The sequence below is a fragment of the Salvelinus alpinus genome, chromosome 9, assembly GCF_045679555.1.
Source record: "Salvelinus alpinus chromosome 9, SLU_Salpinus.1, whole genome shotgun sequence".
NCBI lineage: Eukaryota > Metazoa > Chordata > Actinopteri > Salmoniformes > Salmonidae > Salvelinus > Salvelinus alpinus.
The window spans coordinates 71,660,358-71,677,206 of record NC_092094.1 but is presented as its reverse complement, the minus strand read 5'-3'; the positions used below and the strand labels follow the sequence as shown (position 1 = coordinate 71,677,206).

General features: G+C 42.4%; 1 protein-coding gene across 3 annotated transcripts in view; it reads right to left on the bottom strand.

The window, feature by feature from the left end:
- luzp1 (leucine zipper protein 1) overlaps positions 1 to 16,849 on the bottom strand; it is an 83,672-nt gene that overhangs the window by 30,572 nt on the left and 36,251 nt on the right. The window lies entirely within an intron of this gene.

The following is a 16,849-nucleotide window of genomic DNA, read 5'->3' as shown; positions in this document are numbered from 1 at the left end:
ACATCAGAAAAGCAGAACTTAATATTTGGTACAGAAACCTTTGTTTGCAATTACAGAGATCATACGTTTCCTGTAGTTCTTGACTAGGTTTGCACACACTGCAGCAGGGATTTTGGCCCACTCCTCCCTACAGATCTTCTCCAGATCCTTCAGGTTTCGGGGCTGTCGCTGGGCAATACGGTCTTTCAGCTCCCTCCAAAGATTTTCTATTGGGTTCAGGTCTGGAGACTGGCTAGGCCACTCCAGGACCTTGAGATGCTTCTTACGGAGCCACTCCTTAGTTGCCATGGCTGTGTGCTTCGTGTCGTTGTCATGCTGGAAGACCCAGCCACGACCCATCTTCAATGCTCTTACTGAGGGAAGGAGGTTGTTGGCCAAGATCTCGCGATACATGGCCCCATCCATCCTCCCCTCAATACGGTGCAGTCGTCCTGTCCCCTTTGCAGAAAAGCATCCCCAAAGAATGATGTTTCCACCTCCATGCTTCACGGTTGGGATGGTGTTCTTGGGGTTGTACTCATACTTCTTCTTCCTCCAAACACGGCGAGTGGAGTTAGACCAAAAAGCTCTATTTTTGTCTCATCAGACCACATGACCTTCTCCCATTCCTCCTCTGGATCATCCAGATGGTCATTGGCAAACTTCAGACGGGCCTGGACATGCACTGGCTTAAGCAGGGGGACCTTGCGTGCGCTGCAGGATTTTAATCCATGACGGCGTAGTGTGTTACTAATGGTTTTCTTTGAGACTGTGGTCCCAGCTCTCTTCAGGTCATTGACCAGGTCCTGCCGTGTAGTTCTGGGCTGATCCCTCACCTTCCTCATGATCATTGATGCCCCACGAGGTGAAATCTTGCATGGAGCCCCAGACCGAGGGTGATTGACCGTCATCTTGAACTTCTTCCATTTTCTAATAATTGTGCCAACAGTTGTTGCCTTCTCACCAAGCTGCTTGGCTATTGTCCTGTAGCCCATCCCAGCCTTGTACAGGTCTACAATTTATCCCTGATGTCCTTACACAGCTCTCTGGTCTTGGCCATTGTGGAGAGGTTGGAGTCTGTTTGATTGAGTGTGTGGACAGGTGTCTTTTATACAGGTAACGAGTTCAAACAGGTGCAGTTAATACAGGTAATGAGTGGAGAACAGGAGGGCTTCTTAAAGAAAAACTAACAGGTCTGTGAGAGCCGGAATTCTTACTGGTTGGTAGGTGATCAAATACTTATGTCATGCAATAAAATGCAAATTAATTACTTAAAAATCATACAATGTGATTTTCTGGATTTTTGTTTTAGATTCCGTCTCTCACAGTTGAAGTGTACCTATGATAAAAATGACAGACCTCTACATGCTTTGTAAGTAGGAAAACCTGCAAAATCGGCAGTGTATCAAATACTTGTTCTCCCCACTGTATCTAAGTTCCCTCAGTTCAGCAGTGGATTTCAAACACAGATTCAACCACAAAGACCAGGGAGGTTTTCCAATGCCTTGCAAAGATGGGCACTTGTTGGTAGATGGGTAAAAATAAAAAGACACTGAATATCCCTTTGAGCATGGTGGCAAATGTTGCAAAGCAATAAACTTTTTGTCCTGAATACAAAGTGTTATGTTTGGGGCAAATCCAATATATTACTGAGTACCACACCCCATATTTTCAAGCATACTGGTGGCTGCATCATGTTATGGGTATGCTTGGACTGGTGAGTTTTTCCAGTATAAAAAAGAAACGGAATAGAGCTAAGCACAGACAAAATCCTAGAGGAAAACCTGGTTCAGTCTGCTTTCCACCAGACACTGGGAGATGAATTCACCTTTCAGCAGGACAATAACCAAAAACACAAGGTCAAATCTACACTGGAGTTGCTTAACAAGAAGACAGTTAATGTTCCTGACTGGCCGAGTTAAAGCTTTGACTTAAATCTGCTTGAAAATCAAGACCGGAAAAGTGTTGTCCAGCAATTAACAACAACGAATTTGAACGAGCTTGCAGAATTTTGCAAAAAATTAAATTGGCAAATGTTGCACAATCCAGGTGTTGAAAGCTCTTAGAGACTTACCCAGTAAGACTCACCCCAGTAATCACTGCCAAAGGTGATTCTAACATGTACTGACTAAATACTTATGTAATCAAGAGCAAGTTTAATTTTTCATATACAGTACCAGTCAAAAGTTTGGACACCTACTCATTCCAGGGATTTTCTTAATTTTTTATTATTTTCTACATTGTAGAATAATAGTGACGACATCAAAACTATGAAATAACACATATGAAATCATGTAGTAAGCAAAAAATGTAAGATTCTTCAAAGTAGCCACCCTTTGCCTTGATGACAGCTTTGCACACTCTTGGCATTCTGTCAACCAGCTTTATGAGTCACCTGGAATGCATTTCAATTAACAGGTGTGCCTTCTTAAAAGTAAATTTTTGGAATTTCTTTCCTTCTTAATGCGTTTGAGCCATTTAGTGGTGTTGTCACAAGCCATATTTGGTAAAAGACTAAGTCCAAGAAGATTTCAAATAAGCAAAGACAAACAACAGTCCATCATTACTTGAAGACATGAAGGTCAGTCAATCCGGAAAATTTCTAGAATTTACAATGTTTCTTCAAGTGCAGTTGCAAAAACCATCAAGGGCTATGATGAAACTGGCTCTCATGAGGACCGCTACAGGAAAGGAAGACCCAGAGTTATCTCTGCTGCAGAGGACAAGTTCATTAGAGTTATCAACCCCAGAAAACAGGCAATAAACTGCACCTCAGATTGCAGCCCAAATAAATGCTTCAGAGTTCGAGTAACAGACACAACTCAACATCAACTGTTCAGAGGAGACTGCGTGAATCAGGCCTTCATGGTCGATTCCAACCGCCGTGTTGGAAAATGACTACTAAAGGGATTGATTTTCTGAATCACCAACGTCAATGACCAACAAACTAGGCATCAAAGTATAATAATCCTAAATCTTGTGTCTGTGTGTATGAGTAACACACTTAAGCCTACTTGAATCCTTCCATCTGTCTTTTGAATGTTGGTCTATTGTATTCCAATGGGTAAAACTGTTAAACTGTTATTAGGGCCTGTTTCAACAGAGCCCATTTCTTTTTTTAATCTCATTTCATTTTGTGTATTGCCCCAACCACTCTGCCCACAAATCATTAAAACGCCTTGTTCAACATGAATCAAGTGAATTTCCAGGGAGCGTAAATATGGCAGTGATTATTTCATAAAACATCACATTTTAAAATCAAAGCATTTCGCTAAAGCAGTTGAATTATTCTCCTCTTTCATGAGGTCTGGTGGTTTTGTAATCTTTTGGGGATTGTTGGGAGTCTATTTTCAATTGAAAATAATGCAGAATGTATTTGCCGTGGTTCCCAGAACTTCCTGTCCAGTCCTAGGCCAAAACACCTATCAATTTTTTTTTTTTTTACTGTTTCGTGTAACATCATTCAGATGTTGCCTGTTAAGTCTGGTATTCACGTATGCCATTCCCTCTTGAGTGTGTCTCATAAAGTCAAGTCTCTTGGGTCAGAACAGCTGAAAGTGCTCAGATCGCGGGCCAGGCCTGGTCCAAATGGCCCCAGTGGGCCGGACTCCCGTCTTGGCAGTCGCCCCCATATCGCTATGCCAGGTCGGTCCCAGCCTCCCCACTCTCAGACACGCACGCCAACCGCGCCAGCTAAACGCTTTTAAGAACCAGCAGTGCGTGCAAAGCGACTCTGGCAAGGCAGCATCTGCCAAGGCAATCAACATACCTGCGCTTATCGGAGCTATGGCCTCATTAGCTGCATTCATGCCAGCCTAACGGAGGGGCAAAGGAATGAGAGTCTGGCACACAACGTGAAGCGACAAGACTGCACACTTGGGTGCCCAAGAGGAACGAGAGGGGCTACACCCTTTCATTTTTTGGCTTCTCTAGACGCCCAACCTGCCACACCGTGCCGAACGCCAAACATTTTGAATGATTAGGCGATGTGGTCACAAGATTTGTCTCCATTATTATCGAACAATGGCAAAGGTGTGGAGTTGATTGGGCAAGAACAGGTTTGGAAGCAGTCGGGGGTGGGACGAAGGGGGTGCTGCTGAGGCAATTACAACGGCGACCAAATAGAACACGCTGTTTCATTCCTGAGAGAACATTGCTTTGTTCGTCAATTATGAGAAACCTGAAGGGGGAAGCTACAAATGCCCTTGTTTTCCTGAGCACATTCCTCACAACTAGGTCTGTTCATAACCAACCATAACACTGCAGTTAGAAAAACAAGAGACTGAGGGATGGACAGAAAGAGAATACTTACCATTCCCTCGGAGCTATTGATCGACAGACGTTGGTTTAACCGAGACCCCATCATCTGAAGTCATTGCCTCTGTACTGTACTCAACAACGAGGGAAATATTTAAAATAGAACGCCTGAACTTTTTAAACTCTAATTAATGTAATTGAGATAAGGGGAAAGGGGGCACTGAGCAACTGCCAAAAGGAAGAGAAAAAGGGCATTCTGGGTCAAATAACCAGGGCATTTCAAGGCTTGTATTTTAAGAGGGTCCAGGTCAGAGGGATAGAGGATTATATGAGGTGGGACTCAGTAAGGATCGGTACCTAGAGAGTGGCAGAGGACAAGATTCACTGCAAACTTGACAAGGAAGAGGCAGCAGAGAGGTGAAGACAAGCCGGAGAGGACAAAAGCGAGGGAACAGGACAAAGAGATAAAAGAAGTGGAAAATAGAAAACACGCAACAACAACAAAAATGGAGGAGCAAGAGAGCGTCATAAAGACAAGGAAACGGAAAGAGAGAAAGTTAGGAGTAGAAAGAGAGAAAAGAGTGAGAGAGGGGCCAGATCGTGTACTGGTGCCAACAACACCAAAGCGTTTTGGAAGTGAAAGCGCTCCCAGCCACTGGAGAAGCGAAGTGAGCCGCTGTTCTGTGCTGCACCAAGGTTACAATCATGCACCATATCATTAGGGCCTTAGCCACTCTCTTCCTGCCTGCAGCTCCCAGTACATTCTGTTCCCTCCATGAAAGAGGGAGGGAGAGAAATATATATATTTTTTTACTTTCCCTTGCACTTGACTTTGGAAGTCTAGCCTCGGGTTCATATTCCTCAAACATTTGTTAATAACCGACGGCTCGGTGCCCGTAGCCAATGACAATGGCCTCAACCTCATCTTCACATGGTCTGTCTGTGTCTGTTTGTGGTGTGATAGTAGCTAAGACACTGAGGCCTGGAAGTATGGGACTCTTGGCCGCCCTCAGCTGCGCTGCTGGATACTGGCAGGCCAGTGAAAGCAACAAGATGGTTGAAACCTGATGCTTGTGCTGCATTTTTTTGTTTTTCCAAGAAAGAGAAAACCATCCCATAATGTTCGGTTTGTCATTTCTTGTGCTGTCATGTCTCTTTTTTTTTTTAAGTTATGAAAGTAAGTTTGATGTTTCAATAGAATCGTGGTTCAGGACTGTAACTGTTCATGAAATACAACTGAAATGGGACAAAAAATACATTTGATCTTTTCTCCTCGAGAAATGAGTGAAATGACTGTATACAGTATGAGTAATGAAATGTCCTCCTTCATAGACAAATAGAGTTGTTTACGCTCGAGTGCATCCGTTTTGACCACAGTGACATGGCGACTAAGATGATGCCGCTTTCCTGGGATGACATCAGTAACAACTTTTCCCAGTTGTCTAATGTTGCTGTGTTGTCTGTGCCCTTTCACAAAACAATATACAAACAAAGTAACTACTTTCACATTTTCATAACAGGTCCGTCCGTGCTACAAACCAATGCTGAAGAAAATATAAAAATCGACAATAGCAAACACACATATTAAACTAATGCCTTCGAGGTTATTCAATAGTACATCATTATTTCCCCCCAATCTCTTCCCAAATCTCCCATTCAGTGTGTGCGGCATTCTTGAAACGCAACCATTCAATGTAGTCTGGTTTTGGAGTCGTTCGAAGTTGTCTGAATACATTGGGGTTTTCTAAGAGGAACAAGCTGGCCTCTTTACTTCAGGTTTTGCTATTCAGGGAGTGTTTTGTTTTGAGTCACAAAGCCGAAACGGCTGTCCTTCCAAAGAAAAGAGGGAAAGGGAGATTATTGGATAAATATTTGCATGGTACCAGAAGGAGAGAAAGAGGCCAGTCTAATCAGAGTAGTTATGCCCAGCACGTGCGCTATAATCTGCCTGGGTGTGGGTGACTGTCTCCCTGGACCCAGGTGGCCTGTTTTCAACCATCTAGCTCTGTGTGTGTGTGTGTGCGCCCGAACGTCTGCATTGGTCTCAAAAGTGTTTGTGCACATGCGCTGAAGTGTGTGTAAACAGTATGTGTGAGTCTGCATGTTTGAGTCAGTGTGTGTGTCTGTGAAGAAGAATTAGTCAAATCAAAAAGAGAGGTGAGAGCGGGTGACAGAGACACATACTGAGACAGAAGAGAAGAGATAGGACAACAACGTTCTGCAGTGGTCTTGTGGTGTTTGACTCAGCTCCTTCAAAGTTCCATTCACTAGACACAAAAACAGTCTGGATTAACTCCTTACAAGGTTATAATGATCAAACTATTTGCCATCATTCCCTTCCCATCTCCTCTTCAATACCACCCCAGCAACCCACAGACTTTTTCTGGGTCCCCAATCAACCTGGGTATGCAGCCTCCCCCTGCTGTGGGTGGTAAGGCCCTGGCACAGATACAACCAGGCCCTGCTTCCACCCGCCAACAGCATATCACTCACAGAGATATGGGCAGGGAGGATAGAGAGTAAAGGCGTTCACATGCTTCCCATCCGAAACAGTTCGTGCACATACAGTATTACGAAATTTTGTGATGTTTTTGTTTGTTTCGGCTGTTCGTGCACACATTTTCTTCCCCCTGAGGCAAGGCAAAGTTCGGTAGCCGAAGTCCACGCCCCTTCGTCTGTTTTTGGTCAACCGTAAGGATTCTTCAAATGAAATGTTTGAATGACAGAGACAAATTGTTTTCATGCAAATTTTTTCAATTGAGAAATACAATGTGCCTTCAGAAAGTATTCAGACCCCTTGACTTTTTCCACATTTTCTTATGTTATGCCTTAATCTAAAATGGATTAAATAAATCCTCCTCGGCAAAAACGTCAAAATGTATTAAAGATTTGAGTCATCAGATTCATTCGGACTATTTTGAGGAAGTATATACTTGCTACGGCACCTCAAGGGGGACAAACAGTACTATTGCCGCTTTTTTCTCGTTTTTCCAAGCGAATGTGTTTTAAGGGAGGATGCGAGGCACAGATGTTCACATCACCTAACCGAGTTCTGCTAGGAGCAAAACTAAACTAGCATGCAGAAACCATTAAAAGCACGAGGTAAGAGAGAAAGTATGAAAGAAGTTTTGTCCAAAAACTTTTTCCTAACAAACTATTGACGATAACGAGACACCCTGAAAGAAAACAAACTATTACAAATTAGTTATCATTTTAGTTTACAAAAAAAGCAACCAGACGAGAATTCCATGTAAGACTAATGGACAGTCAATTTCACATGAAGTTCCTTTTCATCAATGCTGTCCAATCATAAGCATGCATGGCTTCGCAGAATATTTCATGCAATCCTGTCATTGGCCGATAACATCTTACAGTTGTGTGGGCTGCTCCCACACACACACTTCAATCACTCGTGTCTCTTTTGAACTGATGCACAGCCAGGACACTTGTATCTTACCTCAATAATAACAAAAATGTATTTGATCATCTTTGCTTTCATATTTCTAATGCTATTCGCTGAATATTAGGAGTACAGTAATACTTAAGGATTTGTTGGAATGCTCAGATTATCCCCCTTTCAAGGAAATCAATGGTTATTTACCCCCTTTCAACGCTTATGATGGGGAGAAAAATCAGCTGTAAATTCTTTAACCGCTAGCCAAGGCTATATAGTCTACATGGTTAATTAGGACTTACATTGGTTACAATCTGCCACAATACCAACGATGCCAGCTAAGGTATACACGGGGATAGTAGGTCTAGTTGGACAAGGCTATCTTTGTACACGATGGACGTTAGAGGTAAATATTAATTATTTAATCCCCCCCAAAAATGCAATGAATATGTGACTAAATTAGGGATGTGACAAAGTGACATTTTTCTTAACATTCAAACTAAATTCATAAAATTCCACTTGAATTCACAACGCAGAATATGGAGGTCCTATTGTGTATGACCGCTAGGGGGCAATGACGTTCCATCTACTCCAGTCATAGGCTGAATCTCAAACTGAACACGGGGCTGCTTAGCCCTTTATTGTGTGGCCACTTGCTGTTGATTGATTTAGCTTGTTGTAGAGTGCCTGCTGCTAGCATAGCTTCACTGACAAACACAGAGACGGAAATTTAGCTAGCTAGCTAGGGATCTTGGGCAATAGTTTGACAGCTTTCTGATGAAGTTGTAGACATGTTCCCAGCAGTCAGTCTGTACATCAGCATGCTTCCAAAGCACCAACCACTACGTTGTAACGTTGGGTCAGCACAGTGCAGCAGCAGACTCACAAAGCAGGCGGTTGCCTTTCTCTGCCATTTTTCCAACGTGATGATGTGCGGAGCGATTTATATCAGTGGCAAATCATTTGAAAGATGCATATTCTCCCACTAAACTTACAGCATTGTTGCGTTAGGTATTTGTTACATTTGTATTTTTCCCTTGATGAGGACCTGTTAGTGGTAATTCTGTTTTTTGGTTAGGGATTTAACGTCCTAATTTTGTTTAACTTTTAAACGTGACCAACCCTCGACTAATAACTAAAACTAATGAAGGATGAAATTAATCGAAATGTGAAAAAATATATTTTAGTTAAGACTAAATCTAAAATAGCTGCCAAAATCAACACTGAAAGAGAGAGGAATGAAAACAGAGTGCAATTTACAACATGAGCCCTGTCAGCTTTCAAGTGACAGATGATTCTGTCTCTCCAAAATGTACGACCTGATCAAGGACATGACTTTAAACAGTACCAATATGACTCAGAGCCCCTAGGAGCCTGGCTGGCAGCCAAACAGCAGCAATATTAGCACGTCTCCATCAAAAGAAAGCACCAAAACATTAGCCCTTTGCTAGATAGCCCTCTTGCAATAGCAGACCATAGAGGAAGATATTTGGAGATCTGGGGAGGCTCAGGACACAGACAACTTGATCAAGCGGAGAGTGGGTGGACGTGAGTACCACATGAATAGCACTGACACGACTGGCCGCTCCTCCTTTTTGGCACACCAGTTGCAGCAGCTTGTGTGCATCTGAGGGCGACTGCGGTTCTTAAGCGCCTTCGTGGTCGCAGTCTCCAGTGGGAAGTGTTTACTGCTACCTCACGGGGACAGTGCCCCAACAATGGCTGCCGTTTCCCCTCAGGGCCTCTCAGCTCCCAATCAAAATATTTGTCCCTCCATACTTTAACCACGTCTGGAATGTCGGCCTAAGAGCTCGAAAAACGAACTGTTCAGGGGAACTGGGCAGCAAAACAAACAGCGACTGGTGTGAGTGGAGCGCCGGCCCTTAAGTGTCATAAACATTGTAAACAGTTAAATAGTGAGTGGGTTAGGACATAGGTACTTATGGAATAGTGGGTTTCATTTGGGATGCAGCAAGGGTCCGTGATGGTACCCACTTAAATCTAAATACAAGATGAGACTTATTTACAGTGCTCGGAGATGACATGGCGCCAGGGTCTCTTGAGCCATTTCCCAACTCTACAACTCCGTGATACAGTCTGGGGTCGAAAGGCCAGTGAACGACACTCTTTGACACGGAGACGCCACATGACTCCTAGGCCCTTGTCCCCAGGTCACATTGGAGTCACAGACAGACATATTGACTAGGCATCAAGACTGTGTGTGTGTGTGTGTGTGTGTGTGTATATGTGTGTGTGTGTTATAGCTTGAGGAACGGCAAGGAGTCGTATACCAGTTAATAATATTTTGGCTAATTGGTTTCTCAAGCTAACGCTAATCTGATGTTGAAACATTAATTTAGCAAATTTTCACAATGCTAACAATTCTTGTTCCACCACACTTGCTCCCTCACAAACTTTCCAAATGCCCTGTTGTTTTGCGGTTACAGCTCATGAAGTATGCGTCATCACCTTCTCACCTACCTCTTCGCTGTCGGGGACGCGCTAGTGTTGTAACTGGCAAACTGCCTTTCCACTCTCCGCTGTCTTTCAGAGCGCACAATGATGCCATAACTAGCAAGTAGGTTGTCTCTTCTATCTTCAGTCACATGCTGCCTTCTGTTATGTGAACGGATCTACACGAATCACGTAGTTGACCTATTTTGGATTAAAAACTGCGAAATTCCCCCGAAAGGTGTCTAGTTTGCATCCCTGCTGACAGACATTGATCACAAAAAGTGTGAAGTGTGATGATTATGAATGTTATAGTTATTACTGATTCATAGGCCCACATTCGAGATGGGCACATTTGTGTGTGTGTGTAGCTGTTGTAACAATGGGAATGATGAACGTGAGTAAGAAAGATCACTTTTAATTAAGGAAGTGTTGGGAATGTAGGAATGTTGATCAGAGGGAAGTCATGTTGTGAAACTAGCAGGTAGAGGAAGTGTAACAGCCATTGTGAGTCCAGCACTAAACACCCCCTCCCCTTCAGTAAGTAATGACGTCATCAGAAGCAAGCAGCCTTGGGCAGTTAAAGGAGAGAGAGAAGAGCTTACGCAACAGGCAGGATCGCTAAGTGGGAACAGATGGGCAGAGAGGGAGAGAGAGTATGGTCGTTATTGGGAGGCCTGACCCTGCATCGCTCACATAAGGCTACTTGTCTGAGCACACCGTACAGGTGCTAGGAACATACTGTACATACTTACACTCACATGATCGCTCATGAACACACATGCTAACTGACATGGTCTCTAGCACACACACACACGCACGGAAGCGCTTAGCGCATGCACACACTCGACAGGTTCAATGAACACATCGTACATACACAGCCTCAATAACCCTCAATACCACCAACACGTAACTAGGGATGTGCACTGTTATACAAATATTTAAAACATACATTAGTATACGAATACTTGTGAGCATACATTTTTGCCAGACAAAAGACAAGGCCTTTTTAACCAGATTTAAACACAGAAAAAGCTTTTTCTAAATGAAATAAAAAATATCCATTTGACATTGTTACATACAAGGATATACCATAACATTTCAAATGATTAATTTCATAAAACAAAACGTTTTTATGATGTGCACGGTGCGCCCCATAAAAAGACCGGTAGCCGACCGATAGCCTTCACGTGTGCAGTTTGTTGTTTATGTTGGCCAATCAAAGCGGCAAAGAGCCTCAACGTATAGCAAGTACAGTGAGAGGTCACTAATGCAACGCAAGATGGAATTAAAAATTTGTGAAATTAAAAGTAGGCCACAACCAGCTAGCTAGCTATATGGCTGTAGCCGTGTTGCCTATGCATCCCTCTCTCTCCCTTAGTCTGATCGCTACACACCGCCAACTATAACCTCTGCAGGCAGCTGCAGCAATAGAGCGAAAGCCTCCCACGCAGCAGTGCTCAGGTTAAAACCAGATTTTTAAACCTGGACGGAAAAGTTCATTTTCATTCTCTGTTGCAAAACGTTTTTGCTACACTGTGACCAAATAAACAGGGCCCTGGATGCGTTTGCTCAAACAGACTTAATTAGTGTACACTGCTCACATCACAGTTAGGTAAGAGCCTCTCTACTGGAGCTCTAATCGAGACTAATGGCAGATTGGCTGCCTGGTGACGTGCTCAGGCAGGAATGCAACATGTGTCACCTTGTGTGGTGCTGATAACTGATAACACTGTGTTTGCTGAACATGGCAACATCATGGTGCTTGAACATGCTGTAACTAGGAGGAGCACTTAAATTAGTCGATAAGAGTGGTGGTGATTGGAGACCGTACCCATGGCCAGAGAGAGGGATGAGAAAATTAGAGATAAAAGGAGAAAGTGGCACGCACGCACACGCACGAGAGAGTCAGCGAGAAAAGAGAGAGAAATTCCCACTGTGTGCCACTGACTGGCAACCTACTGTTTACTTTGGCCGGCAGCAAACAAACGGTTTACAGAGGAAGGGACATTGGGAGCTCACTCACTGAAAGAACAATAACTTAGTTTCTACCCCCCACAGACTGTCTGACAACCAACAACCATTGACACACATAAATACACATGCTGAATTCCAAACTGTGGTGTACATTCAAACTCATACCAACACAACCGAGATCTCTACTAATTTACCATTAGACGAGATACACACACAGCTTGAAAATTCTCCACTTCTCTTACAGCATAAAGCCACTTTAATAAAATGCACAAGCATTTTCACACGTGCAATAAGAAATCCACACCAATTTAAAAAACAAACATAACTCAATATCTAATTAAGTGGGCTATACAAGCCTAAATGTTATTTAGTATCCAGCACATTTACATTGATGTGAAGACAAATGTTGATTAATGTCCACTATCCTTGTCAAATAAATACATCCCTTAAAAATGGTGAGACGTTTCACTGCTTTTCTATATCCCAAGGCAGCTGAATCATCTCTGTTCTCCTCTATTGACTACCATCCACGTTCAAGGACAGAGAGAACAACCTCATTATGATTCCACCTCCGCCTACCACCCCCAATCTCTCCTCCCCCTCTCCCACTAGGCCAGAGAGGAGATGAGGGCTAATCAGTTAGGTGGCCCACAATGATGGATGGAGTCTTTACGAACCACCAAGTCTCCTGACACTTAACTGACTGCTTCCATACGTTGTCTATGTAGACACACACACACACACACACACACACACACATAAAACCATTTATTTTTTAAAGAGTTGTGTTGTACTTGAGTGAGCACCAACCACCACGGAAATCTCAACCTCCTCCAAACATCAACCCCCCCCCCATCACCCTCAGCCCACTATTTCTGCTATCAGCCTCCACAGACACTACCACCACCAGCCATAATAGATGTACCTGTCAGCATCAATAGAAGGGGGGGAGGGGGGGGGTTACAGGGAGGGCACACTGGCACTGAGGCTCAAAGCGTTATACCAGCTCAAGGTTACAGCACAACACAAGGCAGGGACAATACAATACAGCAATATGACCATCAAGGACAGTGAGGACATTCTAATATGGAGGCCTTCCACCTTTTCACTCCCAGGCAAACACACATCTTTTCTTATCATCAGGTGAATGATAATGGCAAGGAGAAGTAATCAACATTTTAAAATGAAGAGATTCGTTAGATACCGTTTGGCATTATTTTGACCTCCCCATATTATAATTGGGAGAGGAAGTGTAAACTAAGCCTATTAGCTTGAAAGGAAACTCCAAACACATTTTCGCTAAGAGCATCTGTTTAGCTGGTTAAAACAAAGGTTAGCCAAACATGTATGTCCAAGTGAAGAAAGCTTAACTTGGCGCACTGGTAGCCTATTTGCGGGTGCTTCTTCAAAGCCTATGTCAGATACTCCAGTAAGTTTAATTGGCTCCAATGAGTAGAACTTCCTCAGCATTAGGAGTTGAGAAATGAAGTTGATAACATTAGAAAGAAGATAGTCTTTCAGAAAGTATTCACACTCCTTGACTTTTTCCACATTTTGTTGTGTTACAGCCTGACTAGAACATTGATTAAATTGAGATTTTGTGTCACGGTCCTACAGGCAATACCCCATAATGCCAAAGTGGAATTGTGTTTTCTGAAATTAAAAGCTTAAATGTTTTGAGTAAATAAGTATTCAACCCCTTTGTTAAGGATGCCTAAATAAGTTCAGGAGTAAAAATGTCCTTAAGTCACATAACTTGCTTGGACTCACTCGGTGTGCAATAATAGTGGTGAAGTTATTAAATTACCCTTTAGATGGTGCATCAATACACCCAGTCACTACAAAGATACAGGCGTCCTTCCTAACTCAGTTGCCGGAGAGGAAGGAAACCGCTCAGGGATTTCACCATGAGGCCAATGGTGACTTCAAAACAGTTAGAGTTTAATGACTGTGGTAGGAGAAAAGTGAAAATTGATCAACAACATTGTAGTTACTCCACAACACTAACCTAATTGACAGTGAAAAGACGGAAGCCTTATCAAGAAGACAGTGAATGTTCCTGAGTGGCCGAGTTACAGTTTTGACTTAAATCCATCATGACAAAGTGAAAACATGTTTTTTTTTTTTTTTAGCAAATTTATAAAAAATTAATACAGAACTCTCATTTACATGAGTATTCACACCCGAGTCAATACTTTGTAGAAGCACTTTTGGAAGTCGATTACAGCTGTGAGTCTTTCTGGGTAAGTCTCGAAGCGCTTTCCACACCTGGATTGTGCAACATTTGCGCATTCTTTTCAAAATTCTTCAAGCTCTCAAGTTGGTTGATGATCAGTGCCAGACAACCATTTTCAGGTATTGCCAGATTTAAGTCAAAACTGTAACTTGGCCACTCAGGAACATTCACAGTCTTCTTGGTAATCAACTCCAGTGTAGATTTGGCCTTGTGTTTTAGGTTATTGTCCTGGTGAAAGGTGAATTCATTTCCCAGTGTCTGGTGGGAAGCAGACTGAACCAGGTTTACCTCTGGATTTTGACTGTGATATTCCATTTATTTTTATTCTGATTTTGCCTGTATTCCGCTCCATTCTGTAAAAAAAATTTATCCAGAAAAACTCCCCAGTCCTTAACAATTACAAACATACCTATAACATGATGCAGCCACCACTACGCTTCAAAATATGGAGAGTGGTACTGAGTAATGTGTTGTATAAAGATCAGCTTCAACATTGCAAATAGATTGTAACTTCCATCAAAGCTTCATTTCCAATCCCCCATATTTTTGGTAAATATAGATATTTTTTAAATATATTTTCCTTTATTAATTTTCACTAACTCTACCACCACTCCTCTAATTGGAGTAAACTAATGGACAACACTTAGGCTTCTACATACTATATAGATTTTACAGACACAATATATTTCACATGAGTAATCTTCTGTTTGTTTTTAATCCCATCCTTCAGCTACCCTCAACCCCTCCCATCCATCTCTGAAGACCATCCAGTTTATTTATATTTGCCATATACACTACCGTTCAAAAGTTGGGGCCACTTAGAAATGTCCTTGTTTTTGAAAGAAAAGCACATTTTTTTGTCCATTGAAATAACATCATATTGATCAGAAATAAACAGTGAAGAGGTGACTCCGGGATGCTGGCCTTCTAGGCAGTGTTGCCTTGTCCTGTGTCTGTGTTCTTTTGCCTATCTTAATATTTTATTTTTATTGACCAGTCTGAGATATGGCTCTCTTTGTGACTCTGCCTAGAAGGCCAGCATCCCGGAGTCGCCTCTTGTCTGTTGACATTGAGACCGGTGTTTTGCAGGTACTATTTAATGAAGCTGCCAGTTGAGGACTTGCGAGGTGTCTGTTTCTCAAACTAGACACTCTAATGTACTTGTCCTCTTGCTCATTTGTGCACTGGGGCCTCCCACTCCTCTTTCTATTCTGGTCAGAGACAGTTTGCGCTGTTCTGTGAAGGGAGTAGTACACAATGTTGTACGAGATCTTCAGTTTCTTGGCAATTTCTCACATGAAATAGTCAATTATTTTTTCTGAGAAATGAAGGCTAACAAGTTTCAGAAAAAAGTTATTTGTTTCTGGCCATTTTGAGCCTGTAATCAAACCCACAAATGCTGATGCTCCAGCTACTCAACTAGTCTAAAGGCTAGTTTTATTGCTTCTTTAAATCAGAACAACAGTTTTCAGCTGTGCTAACATAATTGCAAAAGGGTTATCTGATGATCAATTAGCCTTTTAAAATTATAAACTTAGATTAGCTGACACAACGTGCCATTGGAACACAGGAGTGATGGTTGCTGATAATGGGCCTCTACACCTATGCAGATATTCAATTTAAAAAATCTGCCGTTTCCAGCTACAATAGTCATTTACAACATTAACAATGTCTACACTGTATTTCTGATCAATTTGATGGTATTTTAATGGACAAACAATGTGCTTTTATTTCAAAAACAAGGAAATTTCTAAATGACCCCAAACTTTTGAACGGTAGTGTATTTCTAACTGTGCTGTTTCACAAAAAGTTCTGAACCTATATAGATTTTATGGACATGGTATACATTAGTTATCTTGTTTTTAGTCCCACCCTTCAGTGCATTTGGAAAGTTTTCAGACCCCTTGACTTTTTCCACATTGTTACGTTACAGCCTTATTCTAAAATTAAATTATTTCCCCCCCCCTCATCATTCTACACACAATACCCCACAATGACAAAGCGAAAACCGGTTGAGATATTTTTGCAAAATGTACATAAGTACTCAGACCCTTTGCTATGAGACTCAAATGTTTCCATTGATCATCCTTGAGATGTTTCTACAACTTGATTGGAGTCCACCTGTGGTAAATTCAATTGATTGGACATGATTTGGAATGGCACACCCCTGTCTATATAAGGTCCCACAGTTGACAGTACATGTCAGAGCAAAAACAAAGCGATGAGGTCAAAGAAATTGTCCGTAGAGCTCCATGACAGGATTGTGTCAAGGCACAGATCTGGAGAAGTGTACCAAAACATTTCTGCACCATTGCAGGTCCCCGAGAACACAGTGGCCTCCATCATTCTTAAATGGAAGAAGTTTGGAACCACCAAGACTCTTCCTAGAGCTGGCCGCCCTGGCCAAACTGAGCAATCGGGGAGAAGGGCCTTGGTCAGGGAGGTGACCAAGAACCCGAAGGTCATTCTGACACAACTCCAGAGTTCCTCTGTGGAGATGGGAGAACCTTCCAGAAGGACAACCATATCTGCAGCACTCCACCAATCAGTCCTTT